The sequence below is a fragment of the Cherax quadricarinatus genome, chromosome 2 (assembly GCF_038502225.1).
Source record: "Cherax quadricarinatus isolate ZL_2023a chromosome 2, ASM3850222v1, whole genome shotgun sequence".
Taxonomy (NCBI): Eukaryota; Metazoa; Arthropoda; class Malacostraca; order Decapoda; family Parastacidae; genus Cherax; species Cherax quadricarinatus.
Genome location: NC_091293.1, coordinates 81,550,301 through 81,561,118, shown reverse-complemented (window position 1 = coordinate 81,561,118; position 10,818 = coordinate 81,550,301). Strand labels below are relative to the sequence as shown.

Here is a 10,818-nt window from a genome sequence, read left to right as displayed (position 1 = left end):
TATTGACTTTCACATGCAAAAAAAAATGATGTAAATAGTCTTTTCACCACTTTTTGGCTTTGTGACGTTTGCCTCCACCCCCACCTCAACTGTGCAGTGCTTATGATTTGAGTAATGCTTCTCCTGACTGTTAAGCTTCTCTTTAACACACAGGCCATTTCTCATGAAGGTAAAGTATTCCAAAAAAAAAAAAGAAGAAAGAACATTCACTTATTCACTGTCTTCCCAGAAGTGCTGGCCATCTGAACTGCAGCATTTTGCCAGTAATGGATATAGCCCTACTTCACAAAGGTAGCAGCAAAGCAAAAGCAAATAATTATAGACCAATAGCACCTACTTCCCACATTATGAAAGTCTTTGAGAGGGTTCCAAGAAGCAAGATTGCATAACCCTGGGGAGCATGGGTTTAGAGCTGGTCTTTCTTGTGTCTTGCAAATACTGGACCACTATGATATGGTCTTGGATGCACAGGAGGACAGAGAATGCAGATAATAATAATAATATCTTTATTTACTACAAGTACATACATGGTATACAGCCCTAAATGACACCAATGACATACTACTATATAGAAAACCACTTGTTATGCAGAGCATTTTGGGCAAATTAGGTCAGTTTTGTCCCAGGATGCAACTAACACCAGTTGACTAACTCCCAGGTACCCATTTTATTGATGGGTAAACATAGACAACCGGTGTAAAGAAACACGCCCAATGTTTCTACCCTCGCTGAGAATCGAACTCGGTCCCTCGCCCATAATGCTCTGCACCAAGCCAGGCTTAGGCTTGGTTACAAGTACTGACTGATGTTGTAGTGGCCAGACTTAGGCTTGGTTACCAGTACTGACTGATGTTGTAGTGACCAGGCTTAGGCTTGGTTACAAGTACTGACTGATGTAGTGGCCAGGCTTAGGCTTGGTTACAAGTACTGACTGATGTTGTAGTGGCCAGGCTTAGGCTTGGTTACAAGTACTGACTGATGTTGTAGTGGCCAGGCTTAGGCTTGGTTACAAGTACTGACTATGTTGTAGTGGCCAGGCTTAGGCTTGGTTACAAGTACTTCTGGCAGTTTGGGAGACACACAGATAATGATCAAACTAAATGCAAATTATGTGATCAGGCATATGGTCACTGTCTTGAACACTATGTGCTTAATTGTCCACTTATTGAGGAATACAGAGCTAGACATTATAATAACCTATGTGACATGTTAAGATATCTTATTAATGAAAATAGGATACCAGATATACTAAGCGAATTTCCTAAATTTACTTGTAACAAATAAATGAACTATAGATATGTAGATATAAATCCCTATGTACTCCTGTTAACCCCTTGGGGCCTAGTTCCTAGGTCTTTTGTGTATCCATATGATCTTGTGCTACCGTCCACAGGATGGATATGTGGTGCACAATAAACTAGCCACTTCAGTGGCAAAATCTAATCTTGCGTCCTTTTACCTAACCTATTTATTACCCTCGAGGTGCTCGCCACATTGTGAGGTACCTGACCCATGTTGTGAGGTACCTGATCCATATTTGGAGGCACCTGACCCATGTGAGGCACCTGACCCATGTTGTGAGGCACCTGACCCATGTTGTGAGGCACTTGACCCATGTTGTGAGGCACCTGACCCATGTTGTGGGGTACCTGACCTTCCTTCCTTTCCTTGATTGCCACCCTATCCTCCTATTGAACCTAATTGCCTCCCTATCCTCCTATTGTACCTGATTACCTCCCTGTCCTTCTCTTGAACCTGTTTACCTCCCTATCCTCGTATTGAACCTAATTACCTCCCTATCCTCCTGTTGAACCTGATTACCTCCCTATCCTTCTCTTGAACCTGTTTACCTCCCTATCCTCATACTGAACTTAATTACCTCCCTATCCAGGGAAGATTCTTGGTGGCAGTGAGGGTCTCTTGATCTAGAGTTGGATCTGATCTTCCCTTCCTTAGATGAAACCTGATTGCCTCCCATTTCCCCAGGTGCCGCATGACCCTTACAGGTTTAGTGCTCCTCATAAAAGTAACAAAACGTATTTTGGTTGCACACTTCACTAATAATAATAATAATGACTGCAGAAATGCTAACACCCCTTTGACTCATCTGAGTCTTCAACTTCAATATGGGCCTGACGTACACGGTGTACAGAGTCTTGAACGATTCTTTACTAAGGTGTCGGAATGCTATTCTTAGGTTTCCCAAGCGCCCATATGCTGCAACAGTTATCTGGTTGATGTGCGCTTCAGGAGATGTGCTCGGTATTATACTCATCCCAAGATCCTTTTCCTTCAGTGAGGTTTGTAGTCTTTGGCTACCTAGCCTGTACTCTGTTTGCGGTCTTCTTTTGCCCTTCCCTGATCTTCATGACTGCATTTGGTGGGGTTAAATTCCAGGAACCAGTTGCTGGACCAGGCTTGCAACCTGTCCAGGTCCCTTTGTAGTCCTGTCTGATCCTCATCCGATTTAATTATTCTTATTAACTTCATGTCAACTGCAAACAGGGACACTTATGAGTCTGTCCCTTCGGTCATGTCATTCACATATGCCAGAAACAGCACCGGTCCTAGGACTGACCCCTGTGGAACCCCTTTCGTCACAGGCTCCCATTCTGACACCTCGTCATGTACCATGACTCGTTGTTGCCTCCCTGTCAGGTATTCTCTGATCCACTGCAGTGCTTTACCTGCTTTGCATGCCTGATCCTCTAACTTTTGCGCTATTCTTTTTTGTGGAACTGTGTCAAAAGCCTTCTTGCAGTTCAAGAAAATGCAATCTACCCACCTCTCTCTCTCATGTCTTACTTCCATTACCTTGTCATGAAATTCCAGTAGGTTTGTGACAGGATTTCCCTTCCCCTGAAACCATGCTGGTTTAGGCAAGTCTTGTACATGAATGATATACAGTACTGGGGTATATAACTGCAGGTTATGTACCCCAGTGGTATATAACCTACAGTTACGCATATCACTACTGGAGAAGCAACAATTGTGCCTGAAAGAACTTGAGCATGCAAGGAAAATTGTATAGTGTGTACCAGTAATGAGACTATCAGCTGTTCTGAAAATGAGTGTGAGGATGAGGTTACAAGGTTCTGACCAGAGCTTTGGTAAGATGGGGGAGGAAGAAGGATGGGTAAGGATGGAATGTTGGAAAGGTTTAGGAGGGTGGTGGGGTAGGTGGGGTTTTAAAGGTAACTGGCCTATCCACTTTGGTGCAATTTAAATATGTGTATGTGTATGTTGAGTAATTCATAGAAAAGTTAACTTCATGAGATAGGTATTTATTTATTTATTTAGTAATTTGAGCATACATACAGAGGTCCAAAAAAATACAGGTAAGAGCAGCATTGGTGGAATGATGATGTAAAGAGAGTAGTAAGGGAGAAAAAGTTAGCATATGAGAAGTTTTTACAAAGTAGAAGTGATGCAAGGAGGGAAGAGTATATGGAGAAAAAGAGAGAAGTTAAGAGAGTGGTGAAGCAATGTAAAAAGAGAGCAAATGAGAGAGTGGGTGAGATGTTATCAACAAATTTTGTTGAAAATAAGAAAAAGTTTTGGAGTGAGATTAACAAGTTAAGAAAGCCTAGAGAACAAATGGATTTGTCAGTTAAAAATAGGAGAGGAGAGTTATTAAATGGAGAGTTAGAGGTATTGGGAAGATGGAAGGAATATTTTGAGGAATTGTTAAATGTTGATGAAGATAGGGAAGCTGTGATTTCGTGTATAGGGCAAGGAGGAATAACATCTTGTAGGAGTGAGGAAGAGCCAGTTGTGAGTGTGGGGGAAGTTCGTGAGGCAGTAGGTAAAATGAAAGGGGGTAAGGCAGCCGGGATTGATGGGATAAAGATAGAAATGTTAAAAGCAGGTGGGGATATAGTTTTGGAGTGGTTGGTGCAATTATTTAATAAATGTATGGAAGAGTGTAAGGTACCTAGGGATTGGCAGAGAGCATGCATAGTTCCTTTGTATAAAGGCAAAGGGGATAAAAGAGAGTGCAAAAATTATAGGGGGATAAGTCTGTTGAGTGTACCTGGTAAAGTGTATGGTAGAGTTATAATTGAAAGAATTAAGAGTAAGACGGAGAATAGGATAGCAGATGAACAAGGAGGCTTTAGGAAAGGTAGGGGGTGTGTGGACCAGGTGTTTACAGTGAAACATATAAGTGAACAGTATTTAGATAAGGCTAAAGAGGTCTTTGTGGCATTTATGGATTTGGAAAAGGCGTATGACAGGGTGGATAGGGGGGCAATGTGGCAGATGTTGCAAGTGTATGGTGTAGGAGGTAGGTTACTGAAAGCAGTGAAGAGTTTTTACGAGGATAGTGAGGCTCAAGTTAGAGTATGTAGGAAAGAGGGAAATTTTTTCCCAGTAAAAGTAGGCCTTAGACAAGGATGTGTGATGTCACCGTGGTTGTTTAATATATTTATAGATGGGGTTGTAAGAGAAGTAAATGCGAGGGTCTTGGCAAGAGGCGTGGAGTTAAAAGATAAAGAATCACACACAAAGTGGGAGTTGTCACAGCTGCTCTTTGCTGATGACACTGTGCTCTTGGGAGATTCTGAAGAGAAGTTGCAGAGATTGGTGGATGAATTTGGTAGGGTGTGCAAAAGAAGAAAATTAAAGGTGAATACAGGAAAGAGTAAGGTTATGAGGATAACAAAAAGATTAGGTGATGAAAGATTGAATATCAGATTGGAGGGAGAGAGTATGGAGGAGGTGAACGTATTCAGATATTTGGGAGTGGACGTGTCAGCGGATGGGTCTATGAAAGATGAGGTGAATCATAGAATTGATGAGGGAAAAAGAGTGAGTGGTGCACTTAGGAGTCTGTGGAGACAAAGAACTTTGTCCTTGGAGGCAAAGAGGGGAATGTATGAGAGTATAGTTTTACCAACGCTCTTATATGGGTGTGAAGCGTGGGTGATGAATGTTGCAGCGAGGAGAAGGCTGGAGGCAGTGGAGATGTCATGTCTGAGGGCAATGTGTGGTGTGAATATAATGCAGAGAATTCGTAGTTTGGAAGTTAGGAGGAGGTGCGGGATTACCAAAACTGTTGTCCAGAGGGCTGAGGAAGGGTTGTTGAGGTGGTTCGGACATGTAGAGAGAATGGAGCGAAACAGAATGACTTCAAGAGTGTATCAGTCTGTAGTGGAAGGAAGGCGGGGTAGGGGTCGGCCTAGGAAGGGTTGGAGGGAGGGGGTAAAGGAGGTTTTGTGTGCGAGGGGCTTGGACTTCCAGCAGGCATGCGTGAGCGTGTTTGATAGGAGTGAATGGAGACAAATGGTTTTTAATACTTGACGTGCTGTTGGAGTGTGAGCAAAGTAACATTTATGAAGGGATTCAGGGAAACCGGCAGGCCGGACTTGAGTCCTGGAGATGGGAAGTACAGTGCCTGCACTCTGAAGGAGGGGTGTTAATGTTGCAGTTTAAAAACTGTAGTGTAAAGCACCCTTCTGGCAAGACAGTGATGGAGTGAATGATGGTGAAAGTTTTTCTTTTTCGGGCCACCCTGCCTTGGTGGGAATCGGCCGGTGTGATAATAAAAAAAAAATAAGAGCAGCATGCCAAAGCCACTTGTATGCATAGCATTACGGGCAGGCTTAAAATTAACGTAAGATTAACTAAGCAATGATGAAATCAGTGATAAAACATTATTGTAAACAGATAACAATAAAGCACAAATGAGTATTACAAAGACAGGTCATATGGTTGCATGCACTGCATGCACTAACAATGATGATCTGATAAGAAATGTCACCATATCAAAAACAATATACTCAGATCACAACATAATTGAGGTTCAGACATGTATGCGAGGAGCCCCAGACCGACAAAATGAGACTAGTCACGAGGGAGCATTCACCAAATTCAACTTCAATAACAAAAACATAAAGTGGGACCAAGTAAACCAAGTCCTAACCGATATAAGCTGGGAAGATATACTAAGCAACACAGACCCAAACTTATGCCTAGAACAGATTAACTCGGTGGCACTCGATGTATGCACAAGGCTTATTCCTCTAAGAAAAAGGAGGAGTAGATGTAAAATAGAAAGAGACAGGCGCTCCCTTTACAGGCGACGGAAAAGAATAACAGAGCGGCTAAAAGAGGTCAATATATCTGAAATGCGCAGGGAGACACTGGTCAGAGAAATAGCAAGCATCGAACTTAAGCTAAAAGAATCCTTTAGGAGTCAGGAATCGCGGGAAGAACTAAAAGCTATAAATGAAATCGAAAGAAACCCAAAGTATTTCTTCTCCTATGCCAAATCAAAATCGAGAACAACGCCCAGTATTGGGCCCCTACTTAAACAAGATGGGTCCTACACAGATGACAGCAAGGAAATGAGTGAGCTACTCAAGTCCCAATATGACTCAGTTTTTAGCAAGCCGCTAACCAGACTGAGAGTCGAAGATCAAAATGAATTTTTTATGAGAGAGCCACAAAATTTGATTAACACAAGCCTATCCGATGTTATCCTGACGCCAAATGACTTCGAACAGGCGATAAATGACATGCCCATGCACTCTGCCCCAGGGCCAGACTCATGGAACTCTGTGTTCATCAAGAACTGCAAGAAGCCCCTATCACGAGCCTTTTCCATCCTATGGAGAGGGAGCATGGACACGGGGGTCGTCCCTCAGTTACTAAAAACAACAGACATAGCCCCACTCCACAAAGGGGGCAGTAAAGCAACAGCAAAGAACTACAGACCAATAGCACTAACATCCCATATCATAAAAATCTTTGAAAGGGTCCTAAGAAGCAAGATCACCACCCATCTAGAAACCCATCAGTTACACAACCCAGGGCAACATGGGTTTAGAACAGGTCGCTCCGGTCTGTCTCAACTACTGGATCACTACGACAAGGTCCTAAATGCACTAGAAGACAAAAAGAATGCAGATGTAATATATACAGACTTTGCAAAAGCCTTCGACAAGTGTGACCATGGCGTAATAGCGCACAAAATGCGCGCTAAAGGAATAACAGGAAAAGTCGGTCGATGGATCTATAATTTCCTCACTAACAGAACACAGAGAGTAGTCGTCAACAGAGTAAAGTCCGAGGCAGCTACGGTGAAAAGCTCTGTTCCACAAGGCACAGTACTAGCTCCCATCTTGTTCCTCATCCTCATATCCGACATAGACAAGGATGTCAGCCACAGCACCGTGTCTTCCTTTGCAGATGACACCCGAATCTGCATGACAGTGTCTTCCATTGCAGACACTGCAAGGCTCCAGGCGGACATCAACCAAATCTTTCAGTGGGCTGCAGAAAACAATATGAAGTTCAACGATGAGAAATTTCAATTACTAAGATATGGTAAACATGAGGAAATTAAATCTTCATCAGACTTTAACTTTAGTCATGTTGATTGGATTTTCTTGACTGGGAATTTAGAATCGTACGACTTCTTAGAAGTATTTCAGGATTGTTTTTTGAAGCAGTTTGTGACAGAACCTACAAGGGGAAATAACCTGCTTGACTTAGTTATGGCAAACAATGAATCCCTTGTTAATAATTTAGAAATTTCAGAGGAACTGGGTGCTAGCGACCACAAATCAATTACATTTAGCATTGAATGGAAGTACGATAGTAGCGATAACTCAGTAACAGTCCCAGATTTTCGCTTAGCAGATTACGATGGGCTTAGAGAACACTTATCATCTGTTGACTGGGGTAACGAAGAGAGCTATCAATATGACAGTTTTCTGAACACTATACATGCTGCTCAAAGAGCGTTTATCCCATATAAAGAAATTAGATCAAATAGAAATGACCCAAAATGGATGAATAATAGGCTCAAATATCTACTAGGGCATAAGAAAGGAATTTATAGGCGTATCAAAAGAGGTGAGGGTCATCTTATGAATCAGTATATTGACATTAAGAGGGACATTAAAAAGGGGATAAGAAAAGCTAAAAGGGACTATGAAATTAAAGTTGCTAGGGATTCTAAAACTAACCCAAAAAGTTTTTTCCAGGTCTATAGAACAAAAGTTAGAGATAAGATAGGTCCCCTTAAAAATAACTATGGGCACCTTACTGACAATGAGAATGAAATGTGCTTGATTTTAAATAATTATTTTCTCTCAGTTTTTACACAGGAAGACACTAACAATATTCCAGTAATTAATTTTTACAGTGGGCTAGAAGATAAATTATGTAACATCACAGTCACTAGTGAGATGGTTGTGAGGCAGATAGACAGACTGAAGCAAAATAAGTCGCCGGGTCCTGATGAGGTTTTTTCAAGGGTTCTTAAGGAATTCAAAATGGAACTCTGTGAACCATTAACTAATATTTTTAATTCATCTCTTCAAACAGGTGTAGTGTCTGATATGTGGAAGATGGCTAATGTAACTCCTATTTTTAAAACAGGGGACAAGTCGTTACCGTCAAATTACCGCCCAATAAGCCTGACCTCAATTGTAGGCAAATTACTAGAGTCAATTATAGCTGAGATTATAAGAAGCCATCTCGATAAGCATAGCTTGATTAATGATACTCAGCATGGATTCACAAGAGGCCGGTCTTGTCTAACTAATTTATTAACTTTCTTCAGTAAAGCTTTTGAGGCTGTTGACCACAATAAAGAATTTGATATTATTTACTTAGATTTTAGTAAGGCTTTTGATAGAGTTCCGCACCATAGACTGTTAAAGAAAGTGGCAGCTCATGGCATTGGGGGAAAAGTGCTCTCGTGGATCGAGTCATGGCTCACTGACAGGAAGCAGAGAGTGTCCATAAATGGGGTTAAATCCGAGTGGGGATCTGTAACAAGTGGCGTTCCACAGGGATCAGTCTTGGGCCCGTTGTTGTTTATAATATATATCAATGATCTTGATGAGGGAATTACTAGTGATATGAGCAAATTCGCCGATGACACAAAGATAGGTAGGATAATTGATTCAAACGTAGATGTTAGGGAACTTCAGGAGGATTTAAACAAACTCTATTCTTGGTCAGAAAAGTGGCAGATGCAGTTCAATGTAGATAAGTGCAAGGTTCTGAAGCTTGGGAGTGCCCATAACCCTAGTACTTATAAATTAAATGATGTAGAACTTAGCCATACAGATTGCGAAAAGGACTTGGGGGTTATGGTGAGCAGCAACCTTAAACCAAGACAGCAATGCCTAAGCGTACGTAATAAGGCAAATAGATTACTGGGATTTATATCAAGAAGTGTAAGCAACAGAAGTCCAGAGGTCATACTGCAGCTTTATACATCATTAGTAAGGCCTCACCTTGATTATGCAGCTCAGTTCTGGTCTCCGTATTACAAAATGGACATAAATTCGTTAGAAAACATTCAGCGTAGGATGACTAAATTAATACATAGCATCAGAAATCTTCCTTATGAAGAAAGATTGAAGACTCTTAAGTTACATTCACTTGTTAGACGAAGAATGAGGGGAGACCTGATCGAAGTGTATAAGTGGAAGATAGGTATTAATAAAGGGGATATTAATAAGGTCTTGAGGATGTCTCTCCAAGAGAGAACCCGCAGTAATGGATTTAAATTAGATAAGTTTAGATTTAGAAAGGACATAGGAAAGTATTGGTTTGGAAATAGGGTAGTTGATGAGTGGAACAGTCTACTTAGTTGGGTTATTGAGGCTAGGACTTTGGGTAGTTTCAAATCTAGGTTGGATAAGTACATGAGTGGGAAGGGTTGGATTTGAGTGGGACTTTCACATCAGAGTTTATTTCTTGGGTAGCATTGAAAATTGGGTTGGGTAAATGTTTTGTTAGTGGGATGAATTGTAAAGGACCTGCCTAGTATGGGCCAGCAGGCCTCCTGCAGTGTTCCTCCTTTCTTATGTTCTTATGTTCTTATGTTCAAAACAAATTCTGGCCACAAAATAGAGCGAAACACCAGCGTCAAAGACCTGGGAGTGATTATGTCGGAGGATCTCACCTTCAAGGACCATAACATTGTATCAATCGCATCTGCTAGAAAAATGACAGGATGGATAATGAGAACCTTCAAAACTAGGGAGGCCAAGCCCATGATGACACTCTTCAGGTCACTTGTTCTATCTAGGCTGGAATATTGCTGCACTCTAACAGCACCTTTCAAGGCAGGTGAAATTGCCGACCTAGAAAATGTACAGAGAACTTTCACGGCGCGCATAACGGAGATAAAACACCTCAATTACTGGGAGCGCTTGAGGTTTCTAAACCTGTATTCCCTGGAACGCAGGAGGGAGAGATACATGATTATATACACCTGGAAAATCCTAAAGGGACTAGTACCGAACTTGCACACGAAAATCACTCACTACGAAAGCAAAAGACTTGGCAGACGATGCACCATCCCCCCAATGAAAAGCAGGGGTGTCACTAGCACGTTAAGAGACCATACAATAAGTGTCAGGGGCCCGAGACTGTTCAACTGCCTCCCAGCACACATAAGGGGGATTACCAACAGACCCCTGGCAGTCTTCAAGCTGGCACTGGACAAGCACCTAAAGTCAGTTCCTGATCAGCCGGGCTGTGGCTCGTACGTTGGTTTGCGTGCAGCCAGCAGCAACAGCCTGGTTGATCAGGCGCTGATCCACCAGGAGGCCTGGTCACAGACCGGGCCGCGGGGGCATTGACCCCCGAAACTCTCTCCAGGTAAACTCCAGGTAAACATTCAGTAGAATGGAGTATTCTGTTAGGTAGTGTATTTAAAAAAATAACAAAGTTAGATTGGGTCTTAGGTTTAACATTTATGTGATATAATTGTGAGAAACATTTAAGATATACAATTTATAAGGTTCAGTTATTCAGTATTTATTTGGTTTTGGGTGAGTAAGTGATCTT

General features: G+C 41.9%; 1 protein-coding gene and 1 long non-coding RNA gene across 2 annotated transcripts in view; one reads left to right on the top strand and one right to left on the bottom strand.

Annotated features, from left to right (window-relative positions):
• The window catches only part of LOC138853317 (uncharacterized), a 58,035-nt gene extending 57,224 nt beyond the window's left edge, over positions 1–811 (top strand). The window contains exon 5 of the long non-coding RNA XR_011392524.1: positions 1–811. This exon is cut by the window's left edge and continues 305 nt beyond it. This is a non-coding gene — a long non-coding RNA (uncharacterized lncRNA).
• Positions 1–10,818, bottom strand: part of LOC128684422 (uncharacterized) — a 205,428-nt gene that overhangs the window by 111,342 nt on the left and 83,268 nt on the right. The gene's annotated exons all lie outside the window — the stretch shown is intronic.